This window comes from Ursus maritimus, unplaced genomic scaffold (assembly GCF_017311325.1).
Source record: "Ursus maritimus isolate PB19 unplaced genomic scaffold, ASM1731132v1 scaffold_1, whole genome shotgun sequence".
Taxonomy (NCBI): domain Eukaryota; kingdom Metazoa; phylum Chordata; class Mammalia; order Carnivora; family Ursidae; genus Ursus; species Ursus maritimus.
The window spans coordinates 100,146,513-100,170,899 of NW_024423343.1; the positions used below are offsets into that span (position 1 = coordinate 100,146,513).

A 24,387-nucleotide genomic window follows, 5' to 3' on the forward strand; every position below is an offset into this window, starting at 1 on the left:
CTCTCCCACTCCCCCTGCTGTGTATCCCTCTCTCGCTGGCTGTCTCTCTGTCACATAAATAAATAAAATCTTAAAAAAAAAAAAAAAAAGAAATGACAGGCTGGGCAGAGGTCATCCATTTTGCCAAAATGGGTGGCAACACTGACAAAGTTAATTTTCTGAGATTGATCAAGACCATTAAGCAGCACTGTTTCTGAGAGCATTGCCCTGACTTGTTTCTTCATCCCTTCTAATAATTCTGCAAGAAATACACTCCTTTTTGTCCAACCAGTTAGCCTTGCCCACCTGAAATATCTTTCCTTTCCTTTTTTGTTAATAACAAAACCCTGATTTTGTTGGGTCTTAGCAATTTGTGCCCAGCTAACAACTACATTTCCCAGGCTCCATCGAAGAGAGGGCTAGCCACATGACTAAGTTCTGGCCAATGAGATGTAAGGTGAAGTTGGTGGGTGGGGTTTTTGGAGAAATTCCTCGGAAAGTGAGCTGACCTCAGTGTGTCCTACAAGGTCATGTCTCTCACAAGGGGTGGCCTGGGTCAACTCTTCAAAGCTAGAGTTTCATTTATTATTGTTAATTGTGGCCATAGGGCACCTATCCAAGAGGAGTGTCTTCAAAACAAAATCACACCTCAGAAATCATATTTGGAATTATGATAAGAAAACAAAGATATGGAACCTTAGGTCACCTGCTGTCTATTGAAAACCCCACCCCCAGTGGAGAATGCTCTTCCGGCTCTGTACCCATGTTTAAACTTAGCATCTTTGTGCCTGCACCACAGTCGGCTGCAGAAGGAATCACCCGGCACAAATTGGCAAAGCGCTTCTGTCGATAATATTAGTGCAGGAAATCGGTGACAGGCTAGCCTCTGAGTTTATTGCTTTGCCTTTTTTCCAGGTAGATTATTAATTACCTGACCACGGATTTGAGTTTTATTTTGTATTTGCAGGATTTGTCACTGAATAATAATTAACGTCCTTAACTAAGTGAGGTGATGGATGTGTTAATTATCTTGATTTGGGTAATCATTCCACAGTGCATATGTACATCAAATTATCGCTCGTATTCTTTAAATATATACAATTATATTTGTCAGTTATTCCTCAATAATGTTGAGGGGGAAGTTAATGTCTGTCTTATGGAAAAACCCATCTTTATAACTCGACAAATACTAATTTTCCATCTAGTTTGCTCTACATCCCTTTGGTACCTTCAGAAGTTGGTGTCGTTTTCCTGATGGCCCTATTTCTTAGTGTTTTAGGTTGGAATAATCCTGCTTGATGAAGTTTTAAATTATTATTAAAAGTTTTTTTGCAGATTAAGTGTTCTTTCACATTTGTTTCAATGTGTCACCCCTATTCCACACTGGAAATAGCATTTTCCCTTATTTTATTCTGTTGAACCCAGTGGTGAAATCTGACCATCATCTTCCCACCTGAGAGTGACTCAGTGCTCCTATAAATATATTTTAGAGCAAAGAACAAGAGGAGGGAGAGCCGAATCAGTGGACCAATCTCCTTTTGCCCTTGCCTTTTCCTCCTTCCTATTGCCTTGAATGCAGATACGAGGGCTGGAGCTCAAGCAGCCATCTTGTGAAAGCTACATGTCCATTTTAACATTGTCTTAGCAGAGATACAAAAGGAGCCTGCATCCCTAAAAACCTCATGAGGACACCATTTCAGCCCTGGATTGCTCATCAAATCTTCATTGATATTAATTGACCCTAATTTGATACCTCAAAGTGGGGCTTGCAAGTTACAGAATCATAAGTTTTGGAATTGGCTGACTGGAGAGGGTCACGTTTGGGGCTGTAAAGGTACAGATGTGAGAGGCTGGAAGACTGGAAAGTTGTTACCTTTAGTTATGTGGTAGTGAAATATTTGGTCAAATTGTTGCCTGTGATGCTTTGGAAACTAGACTCTGTGCCAACCAAGACAGTAGGTCAGGGCACATGGGAGAAGGGGGGCAGGATAGCAGCATAGGCTGGCCCAGCTCATTCTGGCTGCTTTGAACCAAGTCCTCCAAGACCAAGAAAAGCCAGGCGAGAGCCAGCTGGTCAGAGATGAAGGAAATTCACTCTGCCTACCGCCTGAATTCTAAACTGATCGAGGGTCCAGTAATTTGGAGCGTGGGAGAGTTGAATTCAGTTGCTCTGTTGCACGTGCTGTGAAATAAATGTGAAGGGACGTTAGCAGAGGACAAGCAAATTCACCTTCAGGCTTTTCAATTCCTTCCAGTGAAGACACGGTAATTTTCTGCCAGAGGACGAAGGAAAACCCACCAGGAAAATCAGATTAAGGGTGAGCCTTCCCACCTAAATGCATTGTTTCAAGTGACCTCAGGGCATGGGCAGAGGGGGCTGGGGCAAGGAGGAGGGGCCAGAGGGGAAGGGCTGAGCCAGCGCAGAGGTCACCAGTGACAGGGCCCAGATTTCTCAGACTTTAAAAAAAAAGGTCATCGCCCTAAGTATAATTGTGGAGATTAGTGTCCAGAATATTTTAAGAATTCCCATAAATCAATGAGAATAAGAAAAATCATTCCGTTGAGTAATAGGCAAAGGAATTGTAGAGGCATTGCCCAGGAGGAGAAACACAAATGGCCCATAAATATACAACGCATTGTAATGCTAATTGCAACCTAATTAGTAATCAGGAAAATAACAATTTAGACTGTAAGATTTCACAGCCTGGAAAAAATTTCGAAGCCAGAAAACACCAAGTGTTGGGCAGGATGGGGAACAGGGCTGAGGGTGGGATGAACTGGCAAACCACCGCAGAAAAGAGTCTGGCAGAAAACAGCTGAATGTGTACACGTCCCACTCCCCAGCAATGGCACCCCTAAGTATTTGCCCCGGAGGAATTTTTGAACTTATTTTTTTTTTAAGATTTTATTTATTCATTTGAGAGAGAGCAAAGAGACACGGATAGGGAGAGAGAACACAAGCAGAGGGGGGAGGGAGAAACAGGCTCCCCTCTGAGCAGGGAACCTGACATGTGGCTCGATCCCAGGACCCTAGGATCATGACCTGAGCGGAAGGCAGACGCTCAACCGACTGAGCCATCCAGGTGCCCTGAACTTACTGTTATTATTTTTTAAAGATTTATTTATTTGAGGGACTCCTGGGCGGCTCAGTGTGTTGAGCGTCTGCCTTCCGCTCAGGTCATGATCCCAGGGTCCTGGGATCAAGTCCCGCACCGGGCTCTATGCGCATCAGGAAGCCTGCTTCTCCCTCTGCTGGTGCTCTCTCTCTCAGGGCCAAATACATAAATAAAATAAAATCTTTAAAAAAAGATTTATTTATTTGAGAGAGAGACAGAGCACAAGCTAGTGCGGGGGAGGGGCGGGGGGAAGAGAATCTCAAGCAGACTTCCCACGGAGCATGGAGCCCGATGCGGCGCTTGATCCTACAACCTGAGATCACAACCTGAGCTGAAATCCAGAGTCAGATGCTTAACCAATTGAGCCACCCAGGCGCCCCAGATTTTTGAGCTTATGCACCAGGGATGGTTGCAAAATATCTTGAGAGCAGCAGTGATCGTAAGAAGTAGGAGCAGAAGCCATCTTCAGCTGGAGAATGGATTAGCGCATTTTTGATTAGCAAATTTCTTACACAGAAATACACAGAGCAGTAAAGATGAAATGAAAATGGCCACATGCATCAGCGCGTTTCAGTCGTAGAAACACAATGTTAAAAGGAAAACCTCTAGTTGTAGAAGAATTTTTAAAATTTATTTTTAAATTTATAAATCTGTTTATAAAATGTGCAAAACTAAAAGACATGTTGTAAAGGGATATATAAATATGTACAAAATCAGGATTGCAAGTGCCAGTAAAGGGATATGGGGGTTTGTTTTATCCCTTTAAAAAAATTTTATTTATTTATTTTATTTTAGACGGAGAAAGAACACCAAGTGGGGCAGGAGGGGCAGAGGGAGAGAGAGAATTTCAACCAGACTCCACACTTGAGCGTGGAGCCCAGCAAGGAGCTCGATCTTATGACCCTGAGATCACAATCTGAGCTGAAACCAAGAGTCAGATGCTTAACCAACTACGACACCCAGGAGTCACTGTCTTAGTTTTGAAATGTCTGTGATATTGAGTGCACTCTTATGTATGACGCATTTAACAATAAAAACAAAACAAAAGGCTGTGGGGAGGCAAGTGGCTAGATTAGGGTTCTCATACATGAATATATATATTTTTTAAAATATTTTATTTATTTTTTTGACACAGAGAGAGAGAGCACGCACAGCAGGGGGAGTGGCAGGCAGAGGGAGAGAGAGAAGCAGGCTTTCCGCTGAGCAAGGAGCCCAACGTAGGGCTCGATCCCGGGACCCTGGGGTCATGACCCAAGCCAAAGGCAGACACTTAACTGACTGAGCCACCCAGGCGCCCCATAAAGAGACTTATAAAAAAAAGGTCATGTCATCTGCAAACCAGGAATAGAGCTCTCACTAGAAACTGAATTCTGGGGTGCCTGGGTGGCTCAGTTGGTTAGGTGTCTGCCTTCAGCTCGGGTCATGATCCCAGAGTACTGGGATACAACCCTACATCGGGCTCTCTGCTCAGTGGAGAGCCTGCTTCTCCTTCTCTCCCCTGCTCATGCTCTCTCTCTCACTCTCTCTCTCTCAAATAAATAAATAAAATCTTAAAAAAAAAATCCGAATTCTGCAAGAAACTTGAGCTTAGACTTTTCAGTCTCCAGAACTATGAGAAAATGAATTTCTGTTGTTTAGACCTCTCAGTGTAGGTTATGTTGTTATGACAGCCCAAGCTGACTAATACAGAAGCCATGTGCTGATAATGGCGGCAAGAAGAGATTAAAACGTGGAAGAATTGTAAGATGAATCAAGGAGCAAAAAAATAGATAATCCAATGGTGATAAATAGAGACTTCAACCCCACTTTCGATAATGGATAAAATTAGGCAGATAGAAGTCAGGAACAGGGGCGCCTGGGTGGCACAGAGGTTAAGCGTCTGCCTTCGGCTCAGGGTGTGATCCTGGCGTTACAGGATCGAGCCCCACATCAGGCTCCTCCGCTATGAGCCTGCTTCTTCCTCTCCCACTCCCCCTGCTTGTGTTCCCTCTCTCGCTGGCTGTCTCTCTCTCTGTCGAATAAATAAATAAAATCTTAAAAAAAAAAAAGTCAGGAACAGCACTGTAAACCAACTAGACCCAAAAGACATCTATCAAGCACTCCATCCAACAACAGCAGAATACATGTTTCCTCAAGCACACATGGAACATTCTCCAGGAGAAACCATGTGCTAGGCCACTGAACAAGTCTGGAATTAAGTTAAAAGCAGAAAATTTGGGAAATGCACCAAAATGTAGAGATTAAACAACATATGCCTAAGTGGGTCAAATGAAGAAAGGGTCAAAGAAGAAGTCGCAAGGGAAATTAGAAAATACTTTGAGATGAATGAAAATGACAATACAACAAATCAAAACTTAGGGACGTGTGGGCCAGAGACCAGCAAGATGGTGAGCTAGGAATCTCCAGACCCTTGTTCTCCATTGAAATATTAAATAAGCAACTAGAGACGGGGTAAAATAACTTTACAGGAGCTCTGGAAATCAGTCAAGACCTACAGCAAACAAGTGAATGCCCAACCAAGAAAAAGCCACGTTCAAAACCGTAGGCGGGGTGCCTGGCAGGCTCAGTCGGTAGAGTGTGCAACTCTTAATCTCAGGGTCGTGAGTTCAAGCCTCACATTGGGCAGGAAGAAAGTTTTTTTAAAAAATGAAAATAAACAAGTAAAAACACAGTGGGAAATTTTATGGTGTTTTTACCCGTCCTTCCTCCAACCACTCCCTGGCACGGCACACTTTGAGAGAAGTGCCAGCCTGGTCCCCAGTTCCTTCTGTAAGCCAGAGAGAACAAAACCATCCAAGTTTGCAATGTTCTAACCTGTCCTGGAGCTCCTAAGGGATCGGTCTCTGTGGCATCTAATGTGGAGCTCAGATGGCCAGAAGCAGCACGGCTGGATCTCAGGCTGGAGGAAGCCATAGAAAGCAGCTGGAGGAGTTCATGAAAACTGGAAGGGGACTACAGAGCTGCAGACCCCTGAGATAAGAGATTACTGATGGAGGAATTACAATAAACAGCTAAGGCCCTGAGAGGAAGCTGAGTGAGGTTCTTAGGGAAATTAAGACATTTAAAAGCAGTCATGGAAGGTTGCTTGGGTGGCTCGTTTGGTTAAGTGGCCGACTCTTTTTTTTTATTTTAAGATTTTATTTATTTATTTGAGAGAGAGCAGGCAGGAGTGGGGTGAGGGGCAGCAGAGGTGGGGTGGGGGGAGAAGCAAGCTGTCTGCTGAGCAGGGAGCCCGATGCAGGGTTAGATCCCCGGGCTCCAGAACCATGACCTGAGCTGAAGGCAGACGCTTAACCGACTGAACCACCCAGGTGCTCCTCCTGGCCGACTCTTGATTCTGGCTCAGGTCCTGATCTCAAGCCCCCTGTGGGCTCCACACTCAGCGGGGAGTCTGCCTGAGATTCTCTCTCTCCCTCTGCCTCTGCCCCTCCCCCTGCTTGCGCTCTCTTTTCCCCTCCAAAATAAATAAATAAATCTTTAAAAATAAAAAAATAAAAGCAGTCATGGATATGGAAGGATGGGAAAAAGCACGCACGCAGGCTAAGGAAAATACACACCCAGAAAAGGTATTAAGCCTTCATACCAGGTTGATTAGTGAAGACCTTCCCTTGCTCAGAATCAGTCTGGAAGACTGAGAGAAGATAAAGAAAGATAAAGGAGATAAGAAAGACTGTTTTTTTTAAATGCTCAATTCTCAACAAAAGATCACGAGATGGACAAAGGAACGGGAAAATATGGCCCATTCAAAGGGATCAGATAAATCTCCAGAAACTGTCGGAGAGGAACCACCAGCTGTGTGCATCTGCTACACAGAGACTAAAACAATCATCCTGGTTCCTCAGAAAGTTGAAACTAGAGCTACCCTATGACTCAGCAATTGCACTACTGGGTATTTACCCCAAAGATACAGATGTAGTGATCCGGAGGGGCACCTGCACCCCAATGTTTATAGCAGCGATGGCCACACTAGCCAAACTATGGAGAGAGCCCAGGTGTCCATTGACAGATGATGGATAAAGAAGATGCGATATAGGGGGCACCTGGGTGGCTCAGATGGTTAAGCAACTGCCTTCGGCTTAGGTCCTGGGATGGAGCCCCATGTCATTGGGCTCCCAGCTCAGCAGGGAGCCTTCTTCTCCCTTTCCCTCTGCCTCTCCCCCTGCCTGTGCTCTCCCTTTCTGTTTCTCTCAAATGAATAAATAAAATCTTAAAAAAAGGAAAATGTGCTATATATATATATAATTATCACATGATTTCACTGATAGTGGAATTTAAGAAGCAAAACAGAGGAACAAGCAGAGGGGAAGGAAGGGAAAAATAAAACAAGGGGAAATCAGAGAGGGAGACAAGCCCTAAGAGACCATGAGTCATAGGAAGCAAACTGAGGGTTGCTGGAGGGGAGGGGATGGGGGGATGGGGTAACTGGATGATGGACATTAGGGAGGGCATGTGATGTAAGGAGCGCTGGGTGTTATATAAGACTGATGAATCGCTGACCTCTACCTCTGAAACTAATAATATGCTATATGTTAATTAATTGAATTTCAATTTTAAAAAATTAAAAAGGGATGCCTGGGTGGCTCAGTCATTTAAGTGTCTGCCTTCGGCTCAGGTCATGATCCCTGGGTCCTGGGATCTAGACCCATGTCAGGCCCCTTGCTCACTGGGGAGCCTGCTTCTCTCTCCGGCTGCTGCTCTTCCTGCTTGTGCTCTCTTTCTCCCCGACAAATAAAATAAAATAAAATAAAATAAAATAAAATAAAATAAACCTAAAAAAATAAAATAAAAACCCATTGTCTTAAATATGCTCAAAGAGCGGAAGGAAAACACAGATAAAGAACTAAAGGAAAGAAGGAAAATGATTTATGAACAAAATGAAAATATTGACAAGAAGATACATATAAAAAAAGCAAATTCTAGGGCTAAACTTTTAATAACTGAATTTAAAAATTCACTGGAGGAGGGGTGTCTGGGTGGCTCAGTCGTTAAGTGTCTGCCTTCAGCTCAGGTCATGATGCCAGGGTCCTGAGATTGAGCCCCACATCGGGCTCCCTGCTTAGCAGGACACCTGCTTCTCCCTCTCCCACTCCCCCTGCTTGTGTTTCCTCTCTCACTGTCTCTCTCTCTGTCAAATAAATAAATAAAATCTCTAAAAATAAATAAATTAATTAAAAAAATAAAAATTCACCGGAGGAGTGCAACATAATGAAGTTTATATTTGGTCATTCAGATGACCAAATATATATTTCCCAGATATATTTAATCTTCATCTGCAGTTCCTAAAAATGTTGCAGAACCATAAAGGTGACATGAATGTCTTGTTACTGATGAAGGTGACTTTTGGACCCCACGCAGGGGCAGGGGCTGCTTGCCAGGAGGACTAACCATGTGATTAGGAAGTTGGAACTTTCACTCCTGCCCCCTGACCTGTGGGGAGGGGAGAAAGGCTGGAGGTTGAATCAACCAATGGCCAATGACACTCAGTGATGGCCATCTAATGCCTCCATAAAAACCCAAGATGACTGGGCTCAGAGAGCTTCCAGATTGGTGAACACATGGATATTGGAGAGAGTGGTGTGCCGGAGAAAGCATGGAAACTCTGTGCCTGTTGCCCATACCTTACCCTCATCTCTTCATTTGGCCCTTGTTTCATATCCTTTATCATATCCCTTAATAAACTGGTAAATGCAAGTAAGTCTTTCCCTGAGTTCTGTGAGCCACTCTAACAAATTAAAAGAACTCAAGGAGCAGGTTGTTGGAGGCTCCATCTATAGCCAGTTGGTCAGAGGCATAGGTAAGTGCCTGGGCTTATGACTGGTGTCTAAAGTCGGAAGTGGAGGGCAGTCTTTTTTTTTTTTTTTTTAAGATTGATTGATTGATTTTTAAAAAAGAGAGAGGGAGAGCAGGAGGTGGGACAGAGGGTGAGGAAGACAAGCAGACACCCCACTGAGTGGGGAGCCTGATGACACAGGGCTCTATCCCAGGACCCTGAGATCATGACCTGAGCCAAAATCAAGACTCAGACACTTCACCGACTGAGCCACCCAGGTGTCCCTGATGGGCAGTCTTGTAGGACTGAGCCCTTACCTGTGGAATTTGCTACTATCTTTGGATAGCTAGTGGCAGAATTGAGTTGAATTCTTGGATACCTCGTGTCCAAGAACTGCTCATGTGCCGGAATCGTTTGGAGTTGGTAGGGGGGAAGGGAACCCTCCCCCACATTGGAATTGGGTCTGGGAGCCCAAAAAGAGTTGGTGTCAGTAGAGGGGGTTCAATAACAGACTTTAACAGGCAGAAGAAGGAATCAGCAAACTAGAAAACAAGTCATTTGGAATTGTCAAGTGTGAGAAGCAGAAAAGAAAAAAGTGAACAGAGCCTGAAAGACTTATGTGGACATCATCTAGAAGCTTAGTATACGCATTATGGGAGCCCCAGCAGAAGAGAAAGAAAAGGGGGCAGAGAGACCATATGAAGGTATAATAGCCCCAAACTTCCCAAATTTGAAGAAAGACAGGTATATACAAATTCAAGCTAGCAAGCTCCAACTCAGATGAACCTAAGGAAACCCACACTGGGTCACATCAAAATCAGACTCTCAAAGACCGAGAGGGAATCTTTAAACCAGCAAGAATAAACCAACTCATTATATGTGAGGGATCCTCAATAAGATTATCAACAGAAATCTTGCTGGCCAAGAAGAAGTAGGATGGTGTATTTAAGCTGTTAGAAGACAAAACAAAACAAAACAACCCTATCAATGGAGAATTCTAGATCCAGCAAAACTGTCTGACAAAAAAATGAGAGAGAAATTAAGACACTTCCAGATAAACAAAAGCTGAGGAAGTCCGTTGGTACTAGCCCCGTGTTGCAGAAGTGCTAAAGGGAATCCTTCAAAATGAATTGAAAGGATGCCAGACAGTAACTCGAAACTGTCTGAAAATATAAAGTTCTACAGTTAAGGTAAATAAATGGACACATATAAATTCCAGTAGGACTATAATTTTGGTGACAAAAGCATTAAAATAATCATAAATCTATGTTAATGGATACACAATATTTAAAGGTGATATTTGTGACATAAAGTAGAAAGGAGTCGACCTGCAAAGGAGAAAAGGTTTTGTATTCAACTGAAGTGAACTTGTATGAGTTTATTTTTTTTAATATTTTTTTATTCATTTGAGAGCAAGAGCATGAGCAGGGGGGAGGGGTAGAGGGAGAAGCAAACTCCCCACTGAGCAGGGAGCCTGATGAGGGACTTGATCTCAGCACCCTGGGATCATGACCTGAGCTGAAGGCAGTTGATTAACTGCCTGAGCCACCCAGGCACCCTGAAGTTGTATGACTTTAAAATAAATTGCTATAACTTTAAGAGTGCCTGAGTGTCTCAGTCAGTTGGGCATCTGACTCTTGATTTCAGCTCAGGTCGTGATCTCAGGGTCGTGAGGTCAAGCCCCACGTCAGGCTCTGTGCTCAGTGTGGCCTCTGCTTGAGATTCTCTCTCTCTGCCCCTTCCCCTACTTGTGCTCTCTCTCTCTAAATAAATAAATAAAATCTTTTTAAAAATTGTTATAACTTTAGGATGTTATATGCAATCCCCATGGTAACCACAAAGAAAATAGCTATAGAGTATACATAAAAACAAATGAGAAGGGAATCAAATATATCACTACAAGAATGGAAAGGAAGGTAGTAATGGAGGAAATAATGGACAAAAAACTATAAGGCATGCAGAAAACAAATCACAAAATAGCAATAGTAAGTTCTTTCCAATGATTAATTACTTTAAATGTAAATGGATTAATCTTGCCAATCAAAAAATATTGACTGGCAAAATGGTTTAAAAAATAGTTTCTGCTGTAAGATGGATAAGGTTGAGGATCTAATGAATAACATGGTGACTATGGTTGATAACACTGTGCAGCATAATTTAAATTTGCTAAGAGAGTAGAACTTAAATGTTCCCACACACACACACACACAAACACATAAATATGTGAGGCAATGGATATGTTAATTACCTAGATGGGAGGAATCTTTTCACAGTGTATATGGATAGCAGATCATCATGACACACACTTTAAATATTTTACAATTATATTTGTCAATTATTCCTTAATGAAGCTGGAAAACAAACAGGATCTAACCATATGCTGTCTACAACAGACCCTAAATTTAAGGACATGTATAGGTTGAAAATGAAAAGATAGGGGCATCTGGCTGGCTCAGTTGGAAGAGCATGAAACTACTGATCTCAGGGTCATGAGTTTGAGCCCCACGTTGGGTGTAGAGATTGCTAAAAATAAATTAAAGATATTCCTTGCAAATAGTAACCAAAAGAGAGCAGAGTGGCTATACTAATATCGGACAAAATACGCTTTAAATCAAAAAAGTTTACAAAAGACAAAGAAGGACATAATATATGGCAGACACTTAACCGCTGTGCCACCCAGGCGCCCCGAAGGACATTATATATTAATAAAGTACAAAACAAGATATAACAATTGTAAATATATATGTAGCAAACATTAGAGCTCCTAAACATATGAAGGAAACACTGACAGAATTGAAGGCAGAAATAGCTCTAAAATAACAGTAGGAGACCAAAACCCCACTTTCAATAATGGATAGAACAGCCAGATAGAAGATAAACAAGTAAATAAGGGACTTAGATAACACCGTAGGCTGACAGAACTTAGTAGACCTGTACATCACCCAACCACACAATACACAATTTTCTTAAGCGCATACAGAATATTCTCCAGTAGGAACAATACATCAGGCCACCAAACAAGTCTTAATAAATTTAAAAGATTGAAATCATACCAAGCATTGTCTGAATAGATGTTTTTCGTAAAAAGATGTACAGATGGGCAAAAGGTATATAGGGAGGAGCTCAACATCACTCATCATCAGAGAAATGCAACTCAAAACCACAATGAGATATCATCCATACCTGTTAGAATGGCTGTTTTCCAAAAGACAAGAAATAACACGTGTTGGCGAGGACATGGAGAAAAAGGAACCCTCGTGCATTGTTGATGGGAATGAAAATTTTTGCAGCCACTATGAGAAACAGCATGGAGATCCCTCAAAAACATTTTAAAATGGAATTACTATATCATCCAGTAATTCCACTTCTGGGCATTTATCTGAAGGAAACGAAATCACTATCTTAAAAAGGTACCTTCAGCAAGTAAGTGTGGTGAGCTCAACCATATGCCTCGGCAGGGCACTGGTGGAGCTCAGAGGCTCTGCCAGCCAGTGATTTCTACAGATTCCAGCAACAAGGAGGACAGGATGGAGATGTGGGACTGATTGTGCTGCTCCCCGGACACCCGGAGAACGGGCGCTCCCATAATCGGTGTTGCTCTCTGGGCCTTAGATACACTTTGCCCACCTGCTGGGAACAGGACTCCTAAAACGCCAAATAATGCCTGGAAGGCTGGGGTCCAAGGTCATTTTTGCTGGCTATAAGCAGGGTCTCTGGAACCAGAGGGAGCACACAGCTCTTCTTAAAATCAAAGTTGTTTATGCTCAAGATGAAACTGAACTCTATCTAGGCAAGAGATGTGCTTATGTGTACAAAGCAAAGAACAACACAGTGATTCCTGATGGCAAACCAAACAAAACCAGAGTAATCAGGGGAAAGTAACTCGCGCTCATGGAAACAGTGGCGTGGTTCGTGCCAAATTCCGAAGCAAGCTTCCTGCTAAAGCCACTGGCCACAGAATCTGTGTGATGCTGTACCCCTCAAGGACTTAATGAAAAGCGAATAAAGAAAAGTGTAGGGGAAAAAAGGTACCTTCAGAGGGGTATTAAGGAGGGCATGTGTTGTGATGAGCGCTGGGTGTTACACGCAACTACTGAATCATGGAACACGACATCAAAAACTGATGATGTACTGTATGGTGGCTAACTGAACATCATCATAATAAAAAAGTTACCTTCACCCCCTTCTTCACTGTAGCGTTATTTACAATAGTAAGACATGGAAACAACCTGAGTGTCTGTTGATGGATGAATGGATAAAGAAAATGTGATAGACACAATGGAATGTCACTCAGTCGTAAAAAAGAAAGCAATCCTGACATTTGTGACAATAAGAACAGAACTTGAGGGCATTATGCTGAGTGAAATAAATTGGTCAGAGAAAGACACTGTGTGATCACACTTAAATGTGAAATCTAAAAATGAAAACAAAAAACAAAATCCCCAAACCAAAAAACGGAACTCATAAAAACAAACAAAAAACCCCTAGAACTCATAGCAGATTGATGGTTGCCAGGGGTTGAGAGTTGGAGGGGGCGGCTGAAATGGGTGAAGGTAGTCGAAAGGTATAAACTTCCAGTTATAAATAAATCCTGTAGATGTAATATGCATAATGGTGACTATAAGTTTAAAAAAAAAAAAAGCTATTCTGCCTCCCTGGTGAACCTCAAAGATTGATATCACCATCAAGGACATCAGAGACACACAGTGGTAATCAAAGCCTGTCATAGCTTCGTGTAGTTCACCTATTTAGCCTGTAGACAAGACAGCTGATTCATGGGGATGGGAAAGCTTAATAACATGATGAATACTTATTAAGTGTAGAAGAGCACGCAACTCTTGATCTCGGGGTTGTAAGTTCAAGCCCCATGTTGGGTGTAGAGATTACTTAAAAAAAAAACTTTTTAAAAATATTATTTATTTATTTATTTATTTAGGATAAAGAGTATGTGAAAGAGAACATGAGAGGGGCAGAGGGAGAGGAGAAGCAGTCTCCCGGCTGAGCAGGGAGCCCAATGTGGGCCTCGATCCCACGACCCTGTGATCATGACCTGAGCCGAAGACTGATGCTTAACTGACTGAACCACCCAGGTGCCCCTTAAAAAATTTTTTTAATCTTAAAAGAAAAATAAGGTGGGGCGCCTGGGTGGCGCAGCGGTTAAGCGTCTGCCTTCGGCTCAGGGCGTGATCCCGGCGTTATGGGATCGAGCCCCACATCAGGCTCCTCTGCTATGAGCCTGCTTCTTCCTCTCCCACTCCCCCTGCTGTGTTCCCTCTCTCGCTGGCTGTCTCTATCTCTGTCAACTAAATAAATAAAATCTTAAAAAAAAAAAAATAAGGTGGCGAACTTATATACAGATCTTCCATTATCTTTCCTTACTGGTACAAATTTTCATAGATCCTAGTGCTTTGTATTCAGTTATTGATATGGCAAAGAAATGGGAAATGCCAGAAGTTTTCTTTTAAATCATTGTATGACTTGCATATCATAAAACCCACCCCTTTAGAGCATAAAATTCAGTAATTTTTAGTCTATTCTCAAAGTTGTGCAATTCGTTTTTCTAATTCCAGAACCTTTTCATGACCCTAGAAAGATCCAGATGGAGCTTACTTGTACCTGACAAGGACCTGAACGTATATTTAGCACCATGCCTCAAAACTATGTCAACCCTCCTGTTCTGGGCCGTGATTTAGAACCCAGGAGTCCGGACCATCTCAACATCCACGTGGACATCCAACTGGTCCCTTGGCCCTTAGGATTCAGTGGATTCAGTGGTGCTCAATGTGTCTGTGGCACATTTAGAGCAAAGCCATACCCTCTTCTGCAGGTAAGTATTTTCTTGAGAAACAGCTTTGGCTCTGCTCAAGAGTGAACATCTCTGGGGTACAAGATGACGAAGGGGCCGTTGTCCGACCATTCTGGTGTCAAATAGATGGGATCAGGCTCGTGTAAATCCTGGAGGCACAAGTTAGCCGCCTGGTTAGGGGGCTCCCCCACAGTGTGCTTGCTCCTAGCATATTTCCTCCCTCAACCCAGCCTGGGAGCCGCTGACAGAGGAGGAAATCATTGCTTGAAGCCTGGTGCTCAGACGGCTCTGAACGACCAGCTCCCGCCAGCTGTGTGGGCACAGCCCTAATCAGTGGTGCACTGAAGGGCAGTGGAGATGGGGCGTCCTCCCGAAGCACAGGACTCCAGGCAACGCATCACTGTGGGGTCCTCTTTGCCCAGAGGAAAGATGATGTGAGATGAGACTCTCCTGATTTCATGAGTGATTGCTAAAGCCAGTGGTCAGGAATTTGGAAGGAACGAGATTTAAAAAACTGATAACAAGGAGGTTAGAGAAAGAGATAGAATGGGCTCTGAATGCGGCAATATTTGTGTCTCATGGGAATAGTCCCCACAAGGCCACCCTTTGCAGAGGAAGGTTGTTTTCAGTAATCAATCTCTTTTCCCCACCAGTACTTACTCATTGACAAAGTGGGACAGTGGTCGGGTGGAGGTTATCTGTTGGCTCCACGGCATGGAATAGACCACTCCAAAATCCATTTGGCTACTTACCACTACCAAGTGCACTCAATATGGCACCATAGCATGGGGGACCAGTCTGCCCCCTGGTGGAGGTTGACTGCATTGGCCCTCCTCACCATGGGCATGGCAGTGATTTTTCCTTATTGGGGTAGACATCAATTCTGCAAATGAATTTTCCTTCCCTATCTGCCATGTTTTTGCTGGGAGCATCATCGATTGACTTAACAGAGGTCTCTGCCCCTCAACATTGCTATTGATTAAGAAATTTATATCAAAAAGAGAAAGAAACTTATTTCACAGCATAAAGAAAAGTAATACGATGGGCTAATAACAAGGCTAATCTCTCCTTGTTACTCATGGGTTTAACCACGTACCTGATCACTCCAAAGTAGCTGGTCTTTTAGAGCAATGGAATGGCCGAAGACTGTAACAGCACCCCGTAAGAGACGACACCTCACAAAAGTGAATTTCTATTCTACACAATACAGTCTATGTCCTGAATCAATATGTGGCCCTATTTTTTTCCTCTTTTTTTTTTTTTAAGATTTTATTTATTTATTTGACCGACAGAGACAGGCAGCGAGAGAGGGAACACAAGTAGGGGAGTGGGAGAGGAAGAAGCAGGCTCCCAGCGGAGAAGCCCGATGTGGGGCTCAATCCCAGGACTCTGGGATCACGCCCTGAGCCGAAGGCAGACGCTTAATGACTGAGCCACCCAGGCGCCCCCCTATTTTTTCCTCTTAAGCAGAATACTTGAGTTCAGGGATTGAAGGTCTAATCACCTCCCTCACTGTACAACTAGTGATCAACTCACAAGACATTTTTTTCAAGATTTATTTATTATTTGAGAGACAATGCCTGTAGGGGGCAGGGGCAGAAGGAGAGGAAGAGAGAATCCCAAGCAGACTCCCCGCTGAGCATGGAGCCCAATGCGGGGCTCGATCCCACAATCCCAAGATCATGACCTGAGCCAAAATCAGACTCAGACACTCAACTGACTGAGCCACCTAGGTGCCCTAAGACATTTGTTTGTATATCCCCACAGTCTGGGGATCTGTTATTTAAGTAGTCTGGGTTACTCAAAGTAATTCTTCACTAGAAGAATTTAGTTAATTTAAATTAGAATTTGAGGGGTGCCTGGGTGGCTCAGTTAGTGAAGCATCTGCCTTCGGCTCAGGTCATGATCTCAGGGTCTTGGGATCAAGCCCCACATCAGGCTCCCTGCTCAGTGGGGAGTCTGCTTCTCCCTCTCCCTCTGCCCCTTCTCCTGTTCTGTCTCTCTCTGTCAAATAAATAAATAAATAAAATCTTTTTTAAAAAATTAGAATTTGAGACCCTTCTTTGGCCCATTTGGGGCTCCACTGAGCAAATAAGAATACAGGGAGTTATCATGTTAACTATGATGCTAATTTTCAAAAGGAGATATCATTACTGCTACACAACGAGGGGCAGGAAATCTTCAGGGACTGCTCTTAGCATTGCTATGTCTAATGGTAAAATTAATGGGAAACAAAAGTAATCCAACATAAACAGAATCACTAAGAGCTCAGATCCCTCAACAATGGTTTTGGGTCACCTCATTAGGTAAAGAATCTTTAGGGATGAGAATAAGAATAAGACCTTGGGTATATGGCAGAGTGTCTGCTTTGGGTCAGATGTGAGGGAAGGAGAGAAGGTCATCGCTCTTCTCTGCATTCCCCACACTGTCCTTGCCTCCCCTCCCCTCCTCACCCCAGGCTGGATGGAGCACCCTCCTCTGGGCTCCCACGGCCCTCGGGCTCCTCTGGCTTTGCACCCCTCACGCCACGGACATGCCCATGCTTTTCCCCTCTCAGAAGACAGGAGCTTTTGACTTATCTCTGCTGCCCACCCAGGGATCAGCACAGCACAGGCACTCAAGAGCCACCCAAAGATGGAGCCCGGGAGGCAGAGGTGGGGTGGGCTCTGTCGGGGAGATAGCTTGGCTGAGGAGTGTGGCAGTCCCAGAGGAGGCTGCCGATGGTCCACCAGAGCTGCAATCAGCCACCCAACAGAGAGGCAGGCTCCAGCCGCATGGTCGTTCCTGCTCTCCACCCACCTCCCAGATCCAACGCACACACCAGGTCCAAAGAGCAGGAGGAGAACCGTGATGGGGATTTGGAGGCCAGGAGCCTGGTGGAGACAGAGCCAAACAGGAACAAGTGGGGAGGGAAGCAAGTCTTTCTGCTCTGCGAGGTATGCAGGCAGAGATGACAGTGAAATAATATAATCCTACAATCCCATTATTGAATTCCCTGCACGGAGCCACATACTCTGCTGAATGATTCACGTTTCCATTTTGCAAAGGAGAAGACAGAAGCTCTGAAAATTCGAGCGGTTACCCAAGGAGTGATGGCTACTCAGTGGCCTCACCAGTGTTTGATGAGCTGTGTGCATCCCTAAAGCCACCGTGCCTCCTACCATTGCCTAAGAACCAGAAAATACTTAGGGGAAGAAATCTACACTGCACTGATATTACAGGGTGTGTAAGTTAGCCATTGCTGCGTAACAAATTGCTCCAAAATTTACCATTTAAAATAACAAACATTTTAAAATCTCGCACTCCCTTCTGGGTGGTTCTGGCTCAGGATCTCTCATGATGCTGCAAGTCAACTTGTCAGCACAGCTCTGGTCGCATGAAGGCTTGCCTGGGGCTGGAGATGCCGCTTCCCAGGTGACTTGCTCAGGTGGCTGTTGGCTGGAGACCTCAGGAGCTCACCACACAGGCCTCTCCACAGGGTTATCTGAGTGTCTTCTCAAGATGGCAGCTGGCTCCCCCAGAATGAACGACCCAAGGGAAAATGAGGAGGAAGTCTCAGTGCTTTTTATGACCGAGTCGCAGGAATCACATACAGTCATTTTCCCTTTATTCGCTAGAAGTGAGTCACTAAGTCCAGCCAACATACAAGGGAAGAGTTGATAAAGCAGGAAAAAACATCTGGTGGAAAAAAGACAGTCTCTTCAATAAATGGTGCTGGGAAAATTGGACAGCTACATGCAAAAGAATGAAACTTGACCAATCTCTCACACCATATACAAAGATAAACTCCAAATGGATGAAAGACCTCGATGTGAGACAGGAATCCATCAAAATTCTCGAGGAGAACGTAGGCAGCAACCTCTACTACATCGGCCAAAGCAACCTTTTTCATGACACATCACCAAAGGCAAGAGAAACAAAAGAAAAAATGAACTTGTGGGACTTCATCAAGATAAAAAGCTTCTGCACAGCCAAGGAAACAGTCAGAAAAACTAAGAGGCAGCCCACGGAATGGGAGAATATATTTGCAAATGACACTACAGATAAAGGACTGGTATCCAAGATCGACAAAGAACTTCTCAAACTCAATACACGAGAAACAAATAAACAAATCAAAAAATGGGCAGAAGATATGAACAGACTCTTTTCCAATGAAGACATACAAATGGCTAACAGACACATGAAAAAATGTTCAAAATCATTAGCCATCAGGGAAATTCAAATCAAAATCACACTGAGATACCACCTTATGCCAGTTAGAATGGCAAAAATAGACAAGGCAAGAAACAACAATTGCTGGAGAGGATGTGGAGAAAGGGGATCCCTCCTACATTGTGGGTGGGAATGCAAGTTGGTACAGCCACTCTGGAAAACAGTGTGGAGGTCCCTTAAAAAGTTAAAAATCGAGCTACCCTATGACCCAGCCATTGCACTACTGGGTGTTTACCCCAAAGATACAGATGTAGTGAAGAGAAGGGCCATATGCACCCCAATGTTCATAGCAGCATTGTCCATAATAGCTAAATCGTGGAAGGAGCTGAGATGCCCTTCAACAGATGACTGGATTAAGAAGTTGTGGTCCATATATACAATGGAATATTACTCAGCTATCAGAAAGAATGAATTCTCAACATTTGCTGCAACATGGACGTCACTGGAGGAGATAATGCTAAGTGAAATAAGTCAAGCAGAGAAAGACAACTATCATATGATTTCTCTCATCTAAGGAACATAAGAGCTAGGAAGATAGGTAGGGGAAGAAAGGGATAAAGAAAGGGGGGTAATCAGAAGGGGGAATGAAACATGAGAGACTATGGACTATGAAAAACAAACTGGGGGCCTCAGAGGGGAGGGGGGTGGGGGAAAGGGATAGACCGGTGATGGGTAGTAAGGAGGGCACGTATTGCATGGTGCACTGGGTGTTATACGCAACTAATGAGTCATCGAACTTGACATTGGAAACTGGGGATGTACTGTATGGTGACTAACATAATATAATAAAAAATCATTTAAAAAAATAAAATAAAATAAAGGAGGAAGAGGAGAAAAAGAAAAAAAAATATACAAGGGAAGAGGAATTAGGCTCCATCTCTTAAAGGGAAGAATGCCAAATATCAACTATTTTAAAACCACAACTTAAGGATGAGACCAATCATATTTGTGTTTCCTTTTTTTTTTTTTAAGATTTATTTATGTATTTAAGAGAGAGAGAGAGCAGGGGTGTGGATGAATGTGACCTAATCACATAAGCCTTTTAAACCTGGGTCTACAAATTAGAGAAAGGAAATCATAGAGATTTAAAGCTGCAGCAGATGCTCTTCCATTGACCCTCGGGAAGCAAACTGCCATGGTGTTGGAGAGGGCTATGGGGCAGGACATGGGGCAGGAAAGGGCAGCCCCCAGGGCCAGAAGCAGGGTTGTTAGTCCTACAGCCGCAAGGAATTGAGCTCTGCCAATGACTATGTGAGCTTGGAAGAGGACGTGGCTCCAGAAAGGAATGCAGCCCAGCCAGCATCTTGACTTCAGCTTTCTTAGACCCTGAGCAGAGGACTCAGATAACCCAAGCCTGGGCTCCTAATCATGGAGACCAAAATCAGACATCTGTGTTGTTCTGAGCTGCTTGCTCATGGTAATCTGATATGCATCCAGAGAGAGCTATTACAGGAAGTATGATAACATTTTCATATATTTATTTCCTATATGAACAGATACAAAATAAACTTGGGTTCATATAATATTTACTCTTTTGCAAATGGCTTTTGTCATTTACTATGTCAGAAGCATTTTCCCATATCATTAAATATTTATCTAGAACTGAACTCCAATGACCACATAAAGTATGGGCATATCATAGTTTAGACCCCAGTCTAAATTCCATTCTTGTATATGCGTCTGTATACACTTGTCCTGTGATTTTGCTAAGGGATAGTCCTGGAAGTGGAATTCTTTTTTTTTTTTTAAGGTTTTATTCATTTATTTGAAAGAGAGGGAGAGAGAGAGAGAGAGCAGGAGCAAGGGGAGGGGGAGGGGCAGAGGCAGAGGGAGAAGCAGAGCTTCCCTTGCCCTCTCCTCTGAGCAGGGAGCCCAACCTGGGGCTGTGGGGCTGGAGCCCAGGACCCTGGGATCATGAGCTGAGCCAAAGGCCAATGCTTAACTGACTGAGCCACCCAGGCACCCTTGGAAGTAGAATTCTTAAGTCACAAGGTTTGCACTTCAAGATTTCTCATTCATCAAGCGGAAACGTCCCTCAGAAGGGTTGTGCCAGCTTACACTCCCACAAGCAGGGTGTATGAGTGCCCCCTTACACACTCACTCACCCATACCTCTTCCCATTGGCTACCATTTTGATAGTTGAGTTTTTTTTTTTAAAGGTAACTATTGTGTGTGTTTCTGTCTCATGTGTGTTTGGGTCTCGTGTATGTTTGTGCGTGCAATGGGGTACGTCTGGATTCTTTTTAAAAATTTTTTTATTTAAATTCAAATAATTAACGTATAGTGTATTATTAGTTTCAGACGTAGAGTTCGATGATTCATCAGTCTTACGTAATGCCCAGTGCTCATTACATCATGTGCCCTCCTTAAGGTCCATCACCCAGTTACCGCATCTCCCCACCCACCTCTCCACTCCCTCCAGCAACCCTCAGTTTGTTTCTTGTGATTAAGAGTCTCTTATGGTTTGTCTTCTTCTCTGGTTTTGTCTTGTTTTATTTTTTCCTCTCTTCCCCTATGCTCGTTCCTCTGTTTTGTTTCTTAAAATCCACGTATCAGGGAAATCAGATGATACGTGTCTTTCTCTGACTGGGGATCTGTCTGGATCCTACAGGGAGGTCAACCCCTTCAAAAAGAAGGGTTTTCCTTTAGGGACTAGACTGTCAGTTTCTTTTTGTGGGAACATGGCAATTATTTCACCAAATGTCCTTTTCTCTCCTCAATAAAACTGTAAACTCTTTGAAGGCAGGATAAATACTTTTGTCCCTTTTGGTCCTTCTCGGGAATTAATTCAGGGCTGAATTCCCTCGATAAAGCTGTGGTGTGTTGATAACAAGGAAAATGTCCTGTGGGTGTGTGTGGAAGTATCTCTCTGGGGTTTTAGTTTGTATTTCCCTGATTATTAATAACGCCGAGCACCTTTTCTGAACTCTCATTTGGATATTTAGTTTTGTAAACCACTGGCCTATGACCTACTTGTCTTCTGGTGTTTTTCTTATTGACTTAGAAGAGTTTTTCTTTTATGTAGTTTGATATTAAGCCCTTTGGTGGTTAAATATACTGTGGATATTTTTCCCACTCTCTAACTTTTTCACTGTTCTTTTTATTTAAGATTTTGTTTCTAAGTAACCTCTACACCGAGTGTGGGGCTCAAACCTATGACCCTGAGAGCAAGAGTCACATGCTCTACCTACTGAGTCAGCCAGGCGCTCCACTTTTTTACTGTTTTAATGGTTCTCTTGATGAGTAGAAATTATTATTTTTGAATTAATTTATCAGTCCATTTCTTTATGACAATTTGTGTCTTATTTAAGCAATCTTCTCTACCTTAAGGTCATAAAGATATTCCCAGTTATCCTCTCAAAGTTATATTGTTTTGCCTTTCATGTTTAGGCCTAACTCCTCCTAGAATTCATTTTTGTGCATGGTGTGAGGTAGGGGTCACGTTTCTCTTCCTTTTCTCCTCATGTATATCTGGTGGACCCAGTCCATTTATTGAAAATACTTGCCTTTTCCCACATCTCCGCAATGCCACCTTTGTCATAAATTAAATGTCCAGCTATGCATGGGTCTTTTTCTGGGCTCTTTGGGTTTCCTTCCTGTCTGTCTTTTACTGCAGAATACCATACTCCCTTAATTATTGCGATCTTTCTAAAAATTCTTGATTTCTTGTAGAACAAATTCTCCCACCTTTTTCTCTTCTTCATCTTTTTTTTTTTCTTTAGAGAGAGAGCACGAGCGGGAGGGAAGAGCAGAGGGAAAGGGAGAAGCAGATTCCCTGCTGAGCAGGGAGCCCCATGTGGGGCTCGATGCAGGGCTCAGTGCAGGGCTCAATCCCAGGACCCCGAGATCATGACCTGAGCTGAAGGCAGACGCTTAACCTACTGAGCCACCCAGGTGCCCCCCCTGCCTTTTCACTTCTTAAGTCTCTTGGCTATTTTTGTCCTTTTGCATTTCCGTGCACAGTTTGAAATCAGCTTTTCAATATACATAAAAACCCTTGGAAATTTTATTAGAATTTCATTAAATATGTAGCTTATTTGGGGGAGAACTGACAACTTTATAAAACTATGTCTTGCAATAAACATATCTCTCCATTTAGTTTAATTTTCATTTTCTCTCAAGAATATTCTTATTGTTTTCTTCAGAGAAGTGTTGTCCATTTTTTTTTATTTGTTTCTAGGTCCTAAGAATTGTTATTCTGTTGTAAGCAGTATCTATTGAAAGTTTTCATTTTCTGTTTGTTGGTGATATATGGATGTGGTTTATTTCTACTGAATTTTGTCCAGCAACTTTGCTGAACTTATTAATTCAAATAATTTATTTGTGAATTCTTTGGATTTCCTATTTACATAGTTATTTCTTCCATAAACTGTGATAGTTTTATTTCCTCTCTTCCAATCTTTATGACTTTAATCTCTTTTTTCTTGACTTTCTACATTTAGACCTTTTCAGGGCCTGCAGTGCAACATCGAACAGAGGCAGCAATAATTTGCATCCTTGCTTTGTACCAGATCTCAAAGGGGAAGCTGTCAACATCTCATCATTAAGTATGTTATTTGCCCTAAGTTTTTGCAGGCAACCTTGATGAGATTAAAAAAGTTTCCTTTTATTCTGAGTTTTCTAAAAGTATGCTTAAGATCATAAATGGACATTGAGTTTTATCAAGTGCTGTTTCTATTAAAATGATCATGAGTTTTCCTCATACTCTATTCACGTGATGAATTTCATTAATTGATTTTCTAATGTTAAACCAACCTTGGAGTAAACACTCCTTGATCGTTATATGTTACAAGATTCAGTTTGCTAATATTTTATTTGGGATTTTTGTGTCTATGTTAATGAGTAAGACTGGCCTGTAATTTTCCTTTCTCATAATGTCTTATCGGGTTTGGTATCAAGGTTATGCTGACCTGGTCAGGTAGTGTTCCCTCTCGTTCTATTTTCTGGAAGAGTTTGTGTGGGATAAAAATAAAAAATTGGCACTTTTCTCTTATGTGTTTGATAAAACACACCGATGCAGCTCTCTGGCCTTGGAGTTTACTTTGTGCGAAGTTTTAAAATTATATATTCAATTTCTTTAATCGCTATAAGACTCTTAATTCCTTTTCTATCGTGTCAGTTCTGGATTGTTGTTATTTTTCTACAATTTGTCCATTTTGTCTACATTTTAGCAGAATATTGTTATTGTTACATAGTATATACTCATCTTGCTTCTTTATTTTTATTTTTTAGGAGAGCAATACAGTAGTTTTTAGTGTATCCACATAGTTGTACAACCTTCACCACTATTTAATTCCAGAATATTTTAATTATTCCAAAAAGAAACTCTCTATCCATTAGCAGTCACTCCCATTCTTTTCCTCCGCGCCTTGGCAACTACGTCTATTTTCTGTCTCTTTGGACATTTCATACAAATGGAATTACAGAGTATGTAGCCTTTGTTGACTGCCTTCTTTCACTTAATATGATTTTTTCAAGTTATGCCATGTTGTAGTATGTAGCAG

The 24,387-nt window shown here is 42.6% G+C and overlaps 1 pseudogene; it reads left to right on the forward strand.

Annotated features, from left to right (window-relative positions):
- The first annotated feature begins 12,457 nt into the window (after window positions 1–12,457).
- LOC103658621 lies at window positions 12,458–12,857 on the forward strand (annotated as a pseudogene).
- The last annotated feature ends 11,530 nt before the right edge of the window (window positions 12,858–24,387 follow it).